Source organism: Carcharodon carcharias, chromosome 34 (genome assembly GCF_017639515.1).
Source record: "Carcharodon carcharias isolate sCarCar2 chromosome 34, sCarCar2.pri, whole genome shotgun sequence".
In the NCBI taxonomy this organism is placed as follows: Eukaryota; Metazoa; Chordata; class Chondrichthyes; order Lamniformes; family Lamnidae; genus Carcharodon; species Carcharodon carcharias.
In genome coordinates this window covers 3,185,945-3,202,767 of record NC_054500.1, presented here as the reverse complement: position 1 = coordinate 3,202,767, position 16,823 = coordinate 3,185,945, and positions in this window count along the sequence as shown.

Here is a 16,823-nt window from a genome sequence, read left to right as displayed (position 1 = left end):
TTCAGTGAATGGAAGCCCTTGTGGTTGATGAAATCCACCGGGTGTAGCAATGGAGACCTGAGCACCAATAGTGCAGTCAATTGCACCCTGCACCTGTGGGAATCCCGAGATCAAGGCAAATCCAATGGCCCTTGCATCTTGGCTGTCCCGGTCCTTGGAGAAATGCATTAAATGGGATTTGTGACGTCATGGATGCATTTGTGGGTAGCGGCTGGTGAAATCTCATAGACATCATCTGTGGAGTCCTGAAAGGAGCCACTGGCATAGAAATTGAGCGCAGTGGTAACTTTCACAGCCACTGGCAGTGGATGCCCTCCATGTCCCCTTGGTGCCAAGTCCTGCAGTAAGTGGCAGATGTGAGCCACCAGGGTCCCTAGACCTGCGGAGTCATTGGCAACACTGGTTCTCGGTCACCTGCAGGAATGGCAGGCGGCGTCTATAGACCCTGAGTGTTGCTAGGCACCGATCATCCAAGGCTTGCTGTTGCTCCTGGGCAGCATATGTGTGAGCTCCTGTTGCCCATTCTTCATGAGGTTGCTACTCCTGCCTTTATGCAGCAGGAGCCTCAGTCGCTCTCTCCTCAGTCTTCTACGCTCTCTGTAGGGCATCAGGCACACAGCTAGGTCACCCAGGATCCATGATTCTGATGTGGTCCTCCTGCAGCATGAGAGAGTGACAGATGTGGTTATCATGGCTGTACCTAGCACCTTTCCTGGCCCTGTGTGAATGCCCTTAACTCTTCCCAGAGAGTGCTGGCCACAGACAATATGGCGGGGTTCCAAGAGCTGGATGGGTGGCCTTGTAATTATATGTGTGATGTTTTACAATTAGCTCCCCGCTGACTGATGGTGGGAAATGCAGCCTGCCATCTATGGGCTGAGCGGAGAATAGTGACCTGTCTTCACGCCGTCGTGAAGCAGGTTGCGCCATATTTTCCGCGCATGCCACCTATCATACCCACCACCAGCGGGCTCGGAAAATTCGGCCTGATGTGTCTGTGTAAGTTTCATCTTCGATAAGGCAACATCCTTATAGATTAAATCCGGCAAAGTTATTACAAACAGAAAGAAATCGAATTCATGCTTCAAAATGATATCATTGAGTCCAGTTGTAGTAACTGGAGTTCACCTATTGTGCTGGTACTGAAACCAGATGGAACACAGAGACTGTGTGTGGCCTATCGAAAGGTGAATGTGGTGACAAAAGTGGATTCATATCCTAAACCACGGCTGGAGGATTGTATTGAGAAAGTGGGACTATCAAAACTTATCACAAAGATTGACTTGTTGAGAGGATATTGGCAAGTACCGTTATTGGAGAGGGCAAAGGAGATATCGGCTTTTGTGACGCCAGATGAACTATATCAGTTTGAAGTATGAAAAATGCACCTGCAACATTTTGAAGACTGCCAAATAAAATAGTTACAGGTCTGAACAATTGTGCTGTTTATATTGATGACTTGATAGTTCTCAGTAAGACATGGGAGGAGCATTTACAACATCTGGAAGAATTATTTATTGATTACAAGAAGCTAATTTGGTGATGAACTTGGCTAAAAGTGAATTTGCAAAAGCACAAGTTACGGATCTAGGCCATACCATTATCATGGTAAGGTGGCTCCAAGAGATGAAAGGCTAATGTGGATTTCCCCGTGCCTTCAAAAAAAATGAGAAATTCCAGATCTGACTCCCGCCCTTCACCAAGCCCATAGAGTACAAAAGCTGCAAAGTTATTATAACATACCAGCTTGGATCCAACTGGAGCTCTGTGTCCAATTCTGAGCATTACACTTTAGGAAGGTCATGAATATCGTTATTAGAATGCGTCAAGGGATTAAGTTATTACAGTTGCACAGATAGAATGGAGAAACTGGGGTTGCTCTACTTAGAGCAGAGAAAGCTAAAAGGAAATTTTAAAGAAATGTTTAAAATCATGAAGGGTTTAGAGCAAATAAGGAGAAACTGTTTCCAAAGGCTGAAGGATGGATACCATTAAGCTGAATGACAAAGGGAGCAGAGTGATGAGCAAAAAGTATTTTTACACAAGTGATTAGGATTTGGAATGCAAAACCTGTGGTGGATACAGATTCAATAGTAACTTTCAAAGGGCATTGGATAAGGAGAAAAGAATGCAGGGATATAGCAAAGGAGCTGGGGAGTGGGATGAATCATATTGCTCTTCAAAAGACCTGGCACAGATTTGATGGGCTGAATGGTCTCCTACTGTGCTGTACAGTTCTATGATTCTGGAAGTTTCTCCTGCTTTGCTGCCTCCTCTCTTGTTCTCTGTAGTAATTGTAGCTTTAAGGAATGTAGTGACTGTAGCTTTAAGTCTTATTGCGTTGTATAGTATCACATAACAGTGTGAATGAGTCAGTTTGAAGCGTGGGGAACCTTAGAATGAGAATTATTTTTCTAGTTGTGGAGCTTGATGGAAGTATGTAACTGCTGCTGCAGCCTGTAAATAAAGTTTGATGTTTCTAATGAGAAACTTGTCTGGAAAATCAAGTCCATAACATCCTCCAACCCCAAAGCCCAGTCAGACCATCCATGGCTGCAGCCAGACTAGTTGTGAGGCAAAAGGCAACATTAGTACGAGAGCAGCAAATTCTGTCCCTGTGCAGACAAAATAAATTTTCAAGATTGATAGGACATCAGTGGAATACACAGAGAAATAAAGCAGTAGGGAGAAATACCTTGCCAACAATTAAAAGTATTGCAATATCCTTGAATACTGTTGGTGAGGGATCTTTCCTCTGGCTTGGATCGACAGTGCACTGAACAATGTCAGTAGGCGGTGAGTTTAATATTTCCGAAAGCCATTTGGTGAAGGCCGGATAACAGAGCCAAGCCTTACATAGTCTTACATTTATTTACAGAGTGAAACATTACAAGCACACACCCCACCCTGACTCAATTACACCCCAGTTTCAGTGAGTTTCTCTACAAGTGAAACCCCAATTAATACCCTCCACCTGAAGTGCGATTGATATAAAATTAACAGTGAGTGAAGTATTGTGGCATTCCAGCGATCCTGGAAGAAATAGTAGAATTGTATAATGCTCTGGTTAGACCCCATCTGGAGCACTGCGTTCAGTTCTGGCACAGCAGGAAGAATATATTGCGCTTGGAAGGACGACTGGGGCTATAAAGAGGTTAAATTAGGAGGAGGTGCGGTGTAAACTTGGTTTGTATTCCCTGGAGTATAGAGCATTAAGAAGTGATCTGTTTCAGGACTTATAAAGGCGCTAATCAAATGCAGGTTGTTGCTGCTTGAAACAGGCAGCTGTTATTAAGGGCTCAATACCTTTGTATTAATTGGATTCATTTTAAGAAGAAGAAATATAACGGTTTCCTGCAGTTTACTGGTTTCCTGTTTGACTTCTGGCACACAAAGATTTCAGCGTCAGTGGCTGTTTGACTGAACTGGAGATGTTTTGTGCGTTTGGTCCGTTTAAAACACCTCAGAACATCTGAGGTGAAATCAAACAGAAAACATTGGAGATCTGAAATAAAAACAAAAAAAAACATCAAAAAACACACCCCTAACTGATCACAATCTATAAAGAAAACCCATCTAGTCCTAATCACAAAAGTGTCAGCCGTTGCTCAGTTGGTGGTTCTCTCAACAATCCAAGCTGATGGTCTGGGGGGTGTTGCTCCATCAGAGATGGGATTTAAATTTAATTTTAAAAATCTGGAACGGAAAGCTAGTCTCAGTAACGGTGACCATGAAACTATCATTGATTGTCATAAAAACCCACCAATGTCCTTTAGGGAAGGAACTCTGCTGTCCTTACCTGGTCTGGGTTACACGTGACTCCAAACCCAAAGCAATGTGGTTGACTCTTAATTCCGCTCTGAAATGGCAAAGTAACCCATTCAGTTCAAGGGCAATTAGGGATTAGCAACAAATACTGGCCTTGCCAGTGATACCCACATCACATGAATGAATAAAAAAAATTACATCTTTCAGATGAGATGTTAAACCGAGGGCCCGCCTGCCCTTTCAGGCGGATGTAAAAAATCCCGTGGCAGAAAAAGAGCAACGATGTTCTTTATGATATTTTGGCATGATTCATTCCCCCAATCAACATCATAAAAACAGGTCTTTTTCACATTGCTGTTTGTGCATAAGAGCTTGCTGTGTGCAAATTGGCTGTGACATATCCTGCATTACAACAGTGACTACACTTCAAAAGTACATAACTGGCTGTAAAGATTTGGGACATCCTGTGGTTGTGAAAGGTGCTTTAGAAATGCAAGTCTTTCTTTCAAAATGTGGAGGACCAATCACATAACTGGAATGGATATAAACAGCTGCCCTTAATGGTTAACAAAAAGAAAAAAAATAGGCTTGAATTCATCTAGTGCCGTTTTTGACTCAGGACATCCCAAAGTATATTACAGCCAATAAAGTATTTTTGAAAGGTTGTCGCTGTTGGCATTGTTTACTGTTTACATGGCAGTAAATATACACACAGCAAGCTCCCACAAACAGCAGTGCAATAATGACCAGGTATGATGGAATTTCTTTTTGTAAGGTTGTTTGAAGAATACATATTGGCGTGAACAGTGGGCATAACTCCCCTGCTCGTCTTTGAATAATGCCCTGGGGTCTTCCACATCCACTTGAGAGGGCAGGCAGGGGCCTCAACTTAAGGTCTCATTCAAAAGATGGCGCCTTTGACCAAGCAGCACTCCCATAGTGCTGGCACTGGAGTATAAGCAACCTTTGTTCATCACAGAGATAAAAACAAAAAACTGCGGATGCTGGAAATCCAAAACAAAACCAGAAACAGAAATGCCTGGAAAAACTCAGCAGGTCCGGCAGCATCGGCAGAGAAGGGTACAGTTGACGTTTCAAGTCCCTCATGACCCTTCAACAGAACTAAGTAAAAATAGGAGAGGGGTGAAATATAAGCTGGTTTAAGGGGAAGAAGAAAGGGGGGGGTGGTTGGTTGTAGAGACAAGCAAGCAGTGATAGGAGGAGATAACCAAAAGATAGTTGAAGGTGGTGATATTATCTAAAAGAGTGTGCTAATTAAGAATGGATAGCAGGACAAGCAAGGTACAGATAGCTCTAGTGGGGGTGGGGTGAAATAAGACTAAAGGGGCAGAAAAGGTATAGATTTAAAAATAATGGAAATAGGTGGGAAAAGAAAAATCTATATAAATTATTGGAAAAAACAAAAAGGAGGAGAAGAAACAGAAAGGGGCTGGGGATGGAGGAGGGAGTTTAAGATCTAAAATTGTTGAATTCAATATTCAGTCCGGAAGGCTGTAAAGTGCCTAGTCGGAAGATGAGATACTGTTCCTCCAGTTTGCGTTGGGCTTCACTGGAACAATGCAGCAAGCCAAGGACAGACATGTGGGCAAGAGAGCAGGGTGGAGTGTTAAAATGGCAAGCAACAGGGAAGTTTGGGTGATGCTTGCAGATAGACTGAAGGTGTTCTGCAAAGCGGTCACCCAGTCTGCGTTTGGTCTCTCCAATGTAGAGGAAACCGCATTGGGAGCAACAAATTCAGTAGACTAAGTTGAAGAAAGTGCAAGTGAAATATTGCTTCACTTGAAAGGAGTGTTTGGGCCCTTGGACTGTTGTTAGAAGGGTCATGAGGACTCGAAACGTCAACTGTACCCTTCTCCGCTGATGCTGCCAGATCTGCTGAGTTTTTCCAGGTATTTCTGTTTCTGGTTTTGCTTTGTTCATCACAGTCTGATACAGGGAATACTGCAACCCTGTTTAGGGACAGGAAATCTTTGCACTTATTCAAATACATCTTTCTACTTAAAATGAATTAATGGAAAGGTTATGAGCCCTGAATAACAACTGACAGCACATATATATCTCCTTTAACATGGTAGAATGTTCTAACTTCTTCACAGTGTATTATCAGGAAGATATTTGACATTGGGCCACATAAACAGCTCTTAGGATAGGTGACTATAAGCTTGGTAAAAGAGGTAGGCTTTAAGGAGCATCTTAAAGAATGAGAGAGAGGTGGAGAGGTGGAGCGGACGTGGGGAGGAATTCAAGAACCTAAGGCCTAGACAACTGGAAGCACAGCTGTCAATGTTGGAGGGAGGGAATCAAGGAAGTGCAAGAGGCCAGAACGGGAGCAATGCAGATATCTCAGAAAGATGTTGGAAAAGATTAGAGGTAGGGAGGGATTTGAAAACAGGATGAGAATGTTAAACTTGAGGTTTTGGTGAGTGGGGAGCCAATGTTATGGGTTAAGGGAAGAAGGCAGGAAAATTGCACTAAGTGAAATGCTCATTTGGAGAGCCATTGAACATACGATAGGTGGAATGGCCTCTTTCTGTGCTGTAGCAATTTGTGATTCAGTAATGTAGGTCAGTGAGCACAGGGGTGTTGTGTGAATGATACTAGGTACAAGAACGCAGCAGCCCAGTCATGCTGAATTTCCTCATGGTGCAGTCAGTAGGATGCTGTTGGGTACCAGAAATACAAATACTTAGAAAGAATCATGGAATCATGGAATGATACAGCTCAAAATATGGCCATTTGTCCCATCATGCCTGTGCTGACAATTTGAAAGAGCTATCCAATTGGTCTCACTCCCCAATTCTTTCTGTATTGCCCTCCAAATATTTCCCTTTAGCTACTTACTCAATTCTCTTTTGATGGCTGATGGTATCGATGGTTGTTACTGAATCTGTCTTTATCGCTCTTTCAGGCAATCAATTACAGATCACAACAATTCCTGCGTAAATTTTGTTTTCTTCCTGGCCCCTCTGCTCTTTTCCTGAGCATCTTAAATCTGTGTTCTCTCATTAGTGACTCTTCTGCCACTGCAAACAGTTTCTCCTTATTTACTTCATCAAAACATTTCAATCTTTTGAACACCTCTATCAAGTGTCCCCTGAACCTTCTCTGCTCTAAGGAGGACAATCCCTGTTTCTCTATTCTCTCCATGCAACTGAAATCTCTCATCCCTGGTACCATCCTAGCCAATCTCTCTGCACCCTATCTAAGACCTTGACATCCTTCCTAAAGTGCGGTGCCCAGAATTGGCCACAGTACTCCAGCTGTGGTCAACCAGTATTTTAATAAAGGTTTGACATAACTTGCTTAATTTTATTCTCTATTCCTCTATTATATCATATGCCATTTTAATAGCTTCAAGTCTCCCTGTTCTTATTGCAATGTAGGAATTCTATTCCATCAGTTTTATGGAACCAGGTGATAGAAAGTCAAATTGAACAATACAACGGAATGATAAGGAAACTGCTCTCTTATTTCATAAACAATAAGGGTTAAATTTTGAGGCAATTTGTAACCTGCCTGCGCCAGTCCCATTGGAGTGGGCAGTTTGGTGCTCCCACCCCTTTACCAGTACTGTAGCAGGGGACTGAATGGGATTCTCACTGGCAGCTTCCTCTACACTCTGTTCTTAAAGACAGGCTGTCCCTCTTAAAGCTGCACCAAATAATATTTATGGAATTTAAGAAATGGAAAATGGAACACCAGGGCAGAGAGAGGTTTCCAAGGTGATAGATGCAGCCCTGGAGGCTTTAGTGGTGGAGGAGGACAGGAGGAGAGAGGCTAGAAGGCCCTCAAAGATTGCCCGCTGAAAGGAATGGGAGCAGGTTGTCAGGGATATGACACCCAGAGTCTAGACCTGAAGAGTGGGCAGCAGTGCCAGGAGAGGTCTAATGACCTCACACAGGTGCACAAAGTCAGTGAATGCATTTTCTCCGACCCTCTGCAACACCCAACTCTTACACTGCTCAGTGCACCACATCTCCATCACTCAGACAGTAGCCCTCCGTGGCACAGTGGACTCACACCTAACAACCAGATTCCCCATCTCATCCTCACACACCTAGCATTGCTGTTAGCTTCACACACATCTCTCACTGCCTCTGCATATCTCCAGCTTTTCAACCATGACAGGCACATCACCCAGATATAATGCACCACCATCACTGACATTCTGCCCTCTCTCTTGCAGGACAAAGTAGTACACAACGGACTGGAGCAGAGCAGACCAGGTACAGAAACTAATGCAAAGGGCTAATGGAATGCTGGCCTTTGTACCTAGAAGACTAGAATACAAGGGGTTAAAGCTATACTAAGCCCAGGTTAGATCATGCCCATTGTAACTGTGAGTAGTTCTGAGCACCACACCATAGAAAGCAAATATTGATCTTGGAGGCATTGAAGTGCAGATTTACCAGAATGATACCTGGACTCCAAGGGCTAATTTACGAGCAGAGATTAGACAAACTAGGGTTGTATTCCCCAGAAGTCAGATGATTATAGGGGTGACTTGATCAAAGTTTAGGCAGTTAAGGATAACAGAAAGTGTAGATAGAGACACTATTTCCCCTGGTTGGGGCGTCTAGGCCCCAGGGACAAAATCAGAAAGTAGAGCCAAACATTTCAGGAGTGAAATTAGCAACATTTCTTCACACAAAAGGTGGTGGAAATTGGGAACGCTCTTCTGCAAATGGCATTTGAAGCTAGATCATTTGCTAAGTTTAAATCTGAGATTGATAGATTTTTATTAACTACAGGTATTAAGGAATATGGGGAAAAGGTGAGCATAAGGAGCTAAGTCACAGATTATCTCATTGAATTCTGGAACAAGCTGGAGGGGTTAAATTGCCTCCTCCTGTTCCTACCTTCCTATACTCCTAGGTTTCACATACTCTCCGTGGGCTTGTACTCTATGCCTCTATTGATAAAGGTAGGGATCCAAGGTGCTTCTTTAACAAAACAAAAACAGAATTACCTGGAAAAACTCAGCAGGTCTGGCAGCATCGGCGGAGAAGAAAAGAGTTGACGTTTCGAGTCCTCATGACCCTTCGACAGAACTTGCGTTCGAGTCCAAGAAAGAGTTGAAATATAAGCTGGTTTAAGGTGTGTGTGTGGGGGGCGGAGAGATAGAGAGACAAAGAGGTGGAGGGGGGGAGGTGTGGTTGTAGGGACAAACAAGCAGTGATAGAAGCAGATCATCAAAAGATGTCAACGACAATAGTACAATAGAACACATAGGTGTTAAAATTAAAGTTGGTGATATTATCTAAACGAATGTGCTAATTAAGAATGGATGGTAGGGCACTCAAGGTACAGCTCTAGTGGGGGTTTTTTTTTATATAATGGAAATAGGTGGGAAAAGGAAAATCTTTATAATTTATTGGAAAAAAAAGGGAAGGGGGAAACAGAAAGGGGGTGGGGATGGGGGAGGGAGCTTACGACCTAAAGTTGTTGAATTCAATATTCAGTCCGGAAGGCTGTAAAGTCCCTAGTCGGAAGATGAGGTGTTGTTCCTCCAGTTTGCGTTGGGCTTCACTGGAACAATGCAGCAAGCCAAGGACAGACATGTGGGCAAGAGACCAGGGTGGAGTGTTGAAATGGCAAGCGACAGGGAGGTTTGGGTCATTCTTGCGGACAGACCGCAGGTGTTCTGCAAAGCGGTCGCCCAGTTTACGTTTGGTCTCTCCAATGTAGAGGAGACCGCATTGGGAGCAACGAATGCAGTAGACTAAGTTGGGGGAAATGCAAGTGAAATGCTGCTTCACTTGAAAGGAGTGTTTGGGTCCTTGGACGGTGAGGAGAGAGGAAGTGAAGGGGCAGGTGTTGCATCTTTTGCGTGGGCATGGGGTGGTGCCATAGGAGGGGGTTGAGGAGTAGGAGGTGATGGAGGAGTGGACCAGGGTGTCCCGGAGGGAGCGATCCCTACGGAATGCCGATAAGGGGGGTGAAGGGAAGATGTGTTTGGTGGTGGCATCATGCTGGAGTTGGCGGAAATGGCGGAGGATGATCCTTTGAACGCGGAGGCTGGTGGGGTGATAAGTGAGGACAAGGGGGACCCTATCATGTTTCTGGGAGGGAGGAGAAGGCGTGAGGGCGGATGCGCGGGAGATGGGCCGGACACGGTTGAGGGCCCTGTCAACGACCATGGGTGGAAAACCTCGGTTAAGGAAGAAGGAGGACATGTCAGAGGAACTGTTTTTGAATGTAGCATCATCGGAACAGATGTGACGGAGGCGAAGGAACTGAGAGAATGGGATGGAGTCCTTACAGGAAGCAGGGTGTGAGGAGCTGTAGTCGAGATAGCTGTGGGAGTCGGTGGGTTTGTAATGGATATTGGTGGACAGTCTATCACCAGAGATTGAGACAGAGAGGTCAAGGAAGGGAAGGGAAGTGTCAGAGATGGACCACGTGAAAATGATGGAGGGGTGGAGATTGGAAGCAAAATTAATAAATTTTTCCAAGTCCTGACGAGAGCATGAAGCGGCACCGAAGTAATCATCGATGTACCGGAGAAAGAGTTGTGGAAGGGGGCCGGAGTAGGACTGCAACAAGGAATGTTCTACATACCCCATAAAGAGACAGGCATAGCTGGGGCCCATGCGGGTACCCATAGCCACACCTTTTATTTGGAGGAAGTGAGAGGAGTTGAAGGAGAAATTGTTCAGTGTGAGAACAAGTTCAGCCAGACGGAGGAGAGTAGTGGTGGATGGGGATTGTTCGGGCCTCTGTTTGAGGAAGAAGCTAAGGGCCCTCAGACCATCCTGGTGGGGGATGGAGGTGTAGAGGGATTGGACGTCCATGGTGAAGAGGAAGTGGTTGGGGCCAGGGAACTGGAAATTGTTGATGTGACGTAAGGTGTCAGAGGAATCATGGATGTAGGTGGGAAGGGACTGGACAAGGGGAGAGAGAAGGGAGTCAAGATAACGAGAAATGAGTTCTGTGGGGCAGGAACAAGCTGAGATGATCGGTCTACCAGGACAGTTCTGTTTGTGGATTTTGGGTAGGAGGTAGAAGCGGGCCGTCCGAGGTTGGGAGACTATCAGGTTGGAAGCTGTGGGAGGGAGATCCCCAGAGGAGATGAGGTCAGTGACAGTCCTGGAAACAATGGCTTGATGTTCAGTGATGGTCCAGGGAGAGGTAGGAGGAAGTGTCTGTGAGTTGACGCTCAGCCTCCGCGAGGTAGAGGTCAGTGCGCCAGACAACAACAGCACCACCCTTGTCAGCGGGTTTGATGACAATGTCAGGGTTGGACCTGAGAGAATGGAGTGCAGTAAGTTCAGAGAGAGACAGGTTAGAATGGGTGAGAGGAGCAGAGAAATTGAGATGACTAATGTCACGCCGACAGTTTAACAACCCTCTCAACGTATCCTGCAACCTTCAAAGTTTTGTGTACATACATCCCCAGGTATCTCTGCTCCTCCACCCCGTTTAACATTGTGCCCTTTGTTTTATATTACCTCTCCTCATTCTTCCAACTAAAATGTTTCACTTCACACCTCCCTGCATTAAATTTCATCAGTCATGTGTTAGCCCATTTAACCAGTCTGTACATATCCTCCTGAAGTCTGTTTTTATTCTCCTCACTGCATTTCTGAGCCCTGTATCACCTATAAATTTACAAATTATGCCCTGTAAGCTCATGTCCAAGTCATTAGTATCGACAAAATGAGCAGTGGTCCTTTCACCAACCCCCTGGGGACTCCACTTGCCTCCAGTCTGTAAAACATCTGTTCATCACGACTCCCTGCTTTCTATCCCTTAGCTAATTTTGTAACCATACTGCCACTGTCCCAATAATTCCATGGGCTTTGGTTTTGCTAACAAGTCAACTGTAGCATACTTTATTAGATGCCTTATATGGGCCACTTGACCTCAATTGCACTGCCCTCATCTCTGTTACTTCTTCAAAAGGCTTGATCACGTTGGTCAAATATGAATTGCCTTACAGAAACCTGTGCTGCCTTTCATTTATTAACCCATACTTTTCCAAATGCCAATTATTGTTGACCTCTGGCCTGTAGTGAGTGAGCTTGACCCTCTCCCCTTTCACGAACAAGGTGTAACATTTGGAATCATCTAGTCCTCTGGAACCACTCCCATATCTAAAGAGGATTGGAAGATTATGGCCAGAGCCTCTACAAGTAAACTAGAATAGATCTCATTCAGACTGAATGACTTTTCTATTTCAAATACTGTCATCCATTTAAGAACTTTCTCTTTATCTATTTTTATCTTGACCACTGTCTCTGCTGCAACATCCTTACTGCTACATTTGCAGAATTCTTTCTTCAGCAAAGACAAATGCAAAGTGCTCATTTAGCACCTCAGTCATATCCTCTGCCTCCATGAGAAGATCTATTTTTAATGGACCTCCAGCTTTGGAATTCTCTACGCCAGAAGGCTGTTCAGTAGTGAGAATAATAGGATACTAAATCATCTCAGGTTTGCACTAAGTGCGGTAGTGGGTGTGGAAAAAGATATCTTACCCACGGCTGCAACGGCAGGTTTTTGTGGTGTATCGTCTCCTTCCTGCCTCATTAAATCTACAGCAACAGGAAACATGCCATCTCGCTGGCAATTGGCCTCTGAAACACCCCCAATGCCTTTATATCACCTTCTCCTCACTCCTGCAGTTCTCAATGCTGGCAGCCCAGGGCTGCTCCAGTGAAGACATGGCCCTGAAAGTCAAGAAGAGCTCAGTGACCCGTCACTGGAATGTCTTTTGGAGGCCGACCGTGTCCTCCACCCACACCCTGGCCGCAGGGGGCCCATCAGTCTCACCGCCCGGGCTGGGGGGCAGTGGCAGTGGTGGTCAGTGCCAATGCTGCATAGAAGAGGTTGGTCATCCAGTGCAGAAAGAGGATGAATGATCTCATCCATGCTGCCTGGGTAAGGCAACCATCTCATCACTCTAAACTCACACACTCACAAACCCATCACACATTCACTGGCATCTCACTCACTGCCAGCTCAAGGGATATCACCACTCACTCTCTCGCACACACCCTCACAATTCCAAATGGCCTCATCTCCTCTGGAGACAACCTCCTCAGCCCTCACCATCTTGAGGCCACTTGTACAGGTCAGCATGTGCCCCCACACACACCCTGGGATACCCCCCTTCCCCAGTACAGCCCTCGCCTTTTAGCCTCTTCCCTTGCCTGAGGCCACTTCTCCCCCTTCCCCAAACAAGCCCTAGCCCTGCAGCCATTGAAAAGCCACCCCGCCTTATGGCTGATCTGGTAGATAGAGACCTGCCCGTGAACCCCTCTGAAAGTGATGTGGTGCTGCCGGTGAAGCCTGGTACTGATGCCCACGAGTGCGGCCCGAGTCAAGGTAGGCAAACAAACCATCGAACCATAGAAAAGTTATGGCGCAGAAAGGAGCCATTCAGCCCATCATGTCTGTGCTGGCCAGAAAAGATGAAAAAGAAACTAGCTGCTTATTTTAATCCCACTTTCCAGCACCTGGTCCATTGCCTTGCAGGTTACAGTGCTTCTGATACAGATCCAAGTACCTTTTAAATGAGTTGAGTGTTTCAGCCTCAACCACTAACTTAGGCAGTGAATTCCAGACACCCACCACCCTCTGGGTGAAAGGTTTTCCTCATGTCCCCCCTAATCCTTTTACCAATCATCTTAAATCTATTCCCCCGGTAATTGACCCCTCAGCTAGGGGAAACAAGTATTTTCTGTCTACCCTATCTAGGCCTCTCATAATTTTGTACACCTCAATTAGGTCACCCCTCAGCCTCCTTAGTTCTAAGGAAAACAACCCCAGCCTATCCAATCTCTCCTCATAGCTACAATTTTCAAACCCTGGCAGCATTCTTGTAAATCTCCCCTGTACTCTCTCTCCAGAGCAATTATGTCCTTCCTGTAATGTGGTGACCAGATCTGTACACAAAATTCCAGCTGTGGCCTAACACCAGCGTTTTATACAGTTCCAGCATCACATTCCTGCTTTTGTATTCAATACCTCGTCCAATAAAGGAAAGCATTCCATATGCTTTCTTTACCACTTTATCCACCTGTCCTGCCACCTTCAGGGACCTGTGGACCTGCACTCCAAGGTCTCACTTCCTCAACCCCTCTCAATAATTTCCCGTTTATTGAGTATTCCCTGGTTTTGTTTGCCCTCCCTAAATGCACTACCTCACACTTTCCTGGATTGAATTCCATTTGCCACTTTTCTGCCCACTCAGCCAAACCATTGATATCATTCTGGAGTTGACAGCTGTTCTCTTCACCATCAATTATACGGCCAATTTTTGTGTCATCTGAAAATTTCCCAATCATACCTCCCACATTTATGTCCAGGCAATTAATATATACAACAAACAGCAAGGGCCCCAACACTGAGCCCTGTGGAACACCACTGGAAACAGTTTTCCATTTGCAAAAACATCCATCAACCATTACCCTTTGTTTTCTGTCATTGAGCCAATCCTGGATCTAACTTTCCACCTTCCCCTGTATCCCATGGGATCTCAATTTTCTGACCAGTCTGCCATGTGGGACCTTGTCAAATACCTTATTAAAATCCATGTAGACAACATCCATTGCACTACCCTCAACAATCCTCCTTGATACTTCCTCAAAATATTCTATTCAGTTAGTAAGACACGATCTTCCCCTAACAAAACAGTGCTGACTATCCCTGATCAACCTGTGCCTTTCTAAGTGACACTTTATCCTGTCTCCCAGAATTGATTCCAATAATTTGCCCACCACTGAAGTCAGACGGACTATAATTTTCTGGCCTGTCCCTTGCACCCTTTCTAAATAATGGTACAACATTTGCAGACCTCCCAATCCCATGGGACCTCACTTGTATCTAGTGAGGATTGGAAGATGATCCTCAGAGCATCCGCTATTTTCTCCCTGGCTTCCTTTAACAGCCTGGGATACAATCCGTCTGGCCCTGGTGACTTATCCACCTTCAAAGGATGTCAGTCCCTCCAGTACTTTCTCTCCTGCTATGCTTAATGTATATAATGTTTCACATTCCTCCTCATTAACTAGAATGTCTGCATAATCCCTCTCCTTAGTCAAGACGGAAGCAAAGTACTCATTGAGAACTCTGCCCACATCTTCAGCATCAATGCACAAGTTACCACGTACATCTCTGATAGGCTCTATCCTTTCCTTTGTTATTCTCTTGCTCTTAATATACTGATAAAACATTTTTGGGTTTTCTTTGATTTTACCTGCCAATATTTTTTTGCGAGGACATGTCTACACTGTGTCCATAGAATCTCGCTTTTGAATATGTCCCTCTGATTTAACACTGTTTTCCTTTCCAATAGCTTTATCCAGTCCACTCTCACCAGCTCACCTCTGAGCTTTGTAAAATTTGTCTTCCACCAGTTTAGAACTTTCACTCCTGTTCTGTCTTTGTCCTTTTCCATAATGATGCTAAATCTAACTATATTATGGTCACTATCTCCAAAATGGTCCCCCACAGCTACTTCATCCACTTGCCCAGCTTCATTTCCCAAGACTAAATCTAGAATTATGACCCCTCTCGTTGGGCTTGTTACGTGCTGGCTAAAAATGTTCTCTTTATTGCAGTTCAAGAATTTTGCATCCACTATGCCCTTCACACTGCTTTAGAGGTCCTGCTTTTCAATTTCCTTCCTATCTCCCTAAAGTCTGCTTTCAGGACCTCATCCCCTTTCCTACCAAAGTCATTGGTACCAATGTGGACCACGATCTCTACCTACTCACCCTCCCCCAGATGAATGTCCTGCAGCTGCTCCATGACATCCTTGACCCTGGCAACAAGGTGGCAACATACTATCATGGAGTCATGTCTATAGCCACAGAAATGCCTGCCTGTTCCCCCAACTAACAAGTCCCCTATTACTATAACTCTTCCTTTCTTCTTCCACCCCTCCAGTACAGCTGAGCCACTCGTGGTTCCACAAATTTGGCTCTGACTGCACTCCTCTGAGGAACCCGGGCCCTCACCAGCTTCCAAAATGGAAAACCGATTTGTGAGCAGGACCCCATGGGACTCCTGCACTAGCCGCTTAGTTTTCTTGGTCTGTCTGGTGGTCACCCATTCCCTTTCCATCTCCAGGCTCCTAAGCTGCCCTGTGACCACCACGTGCTATCCACATAGCTCTCAGCCTCGCAGATGCGCCACAGTGAATCCAGCAGCCACTCGAGCTCTGAAACCCAGAGTGCAAAGTTCTACAGCTGGTGACACTTCCTGCATGTATGGTTGTCTAGGACATCAGGAGTGTCCACAACTTCTCACATATTACAGGACACGCATTCCACACAACCGAGCTGTCCTGCCATGGCTTCAATTTACTTCTTTCATGTTTACTTTATTTTACTTTGGTTTACTTTATTAACTTTATATTACTTGGCCCTACTAAATAAACCTTACCAAAAGTACAGTTCCTACTTTATCTTAAACCTTAGGATTAGGATAAACCTTAAACAGTTACTAAATACTCATCAGACACTCATCAAACAACTAGCTTCTTCTCCAAACAATCAAATTGCTTCTTTCCTGTGATATCACAATTGGGGTTTTCTCACTCTCCTTGCGAACTCAGCATGGGTCGGTCCTGAGCAGCTGACAGGTCCGGCTCTCTGTCTGCTCTTCCCAAAAGTGAGTGATGTAGGCTGTACTCCCCGGGCTGTATTTATTCTCTCCCTGCTCCGTGTATCTCCCGCAAGTCCCTCTCTCTGACTGCTCTTTCCGAAGTCCAAGCGAAGTGCATCTCACCAGGTACCCGGATGATCCAGCGTAGGGGAAGCGATTCCGGCAAGCTGGGCTTATAATGAGATGTTAAAGTATTGAAATTAGGTTACCGACATGCAGCGGTGGGAAGCGCAGCCCACCATTGATGATCACAAACTGGTTTCATGACAGCGTAAGTCCGATTCTTGGCCATCTTAATTAAGATTAGTTACTTGATATTCCTGGCTGCAAAGGATCCAGGAAAGGGAGGGAAGCAAAAAACGCAGGGGGTTATGGCAGTATCGATCAAGGCATTCTTATAGCAGCGGAAAGGGATCATA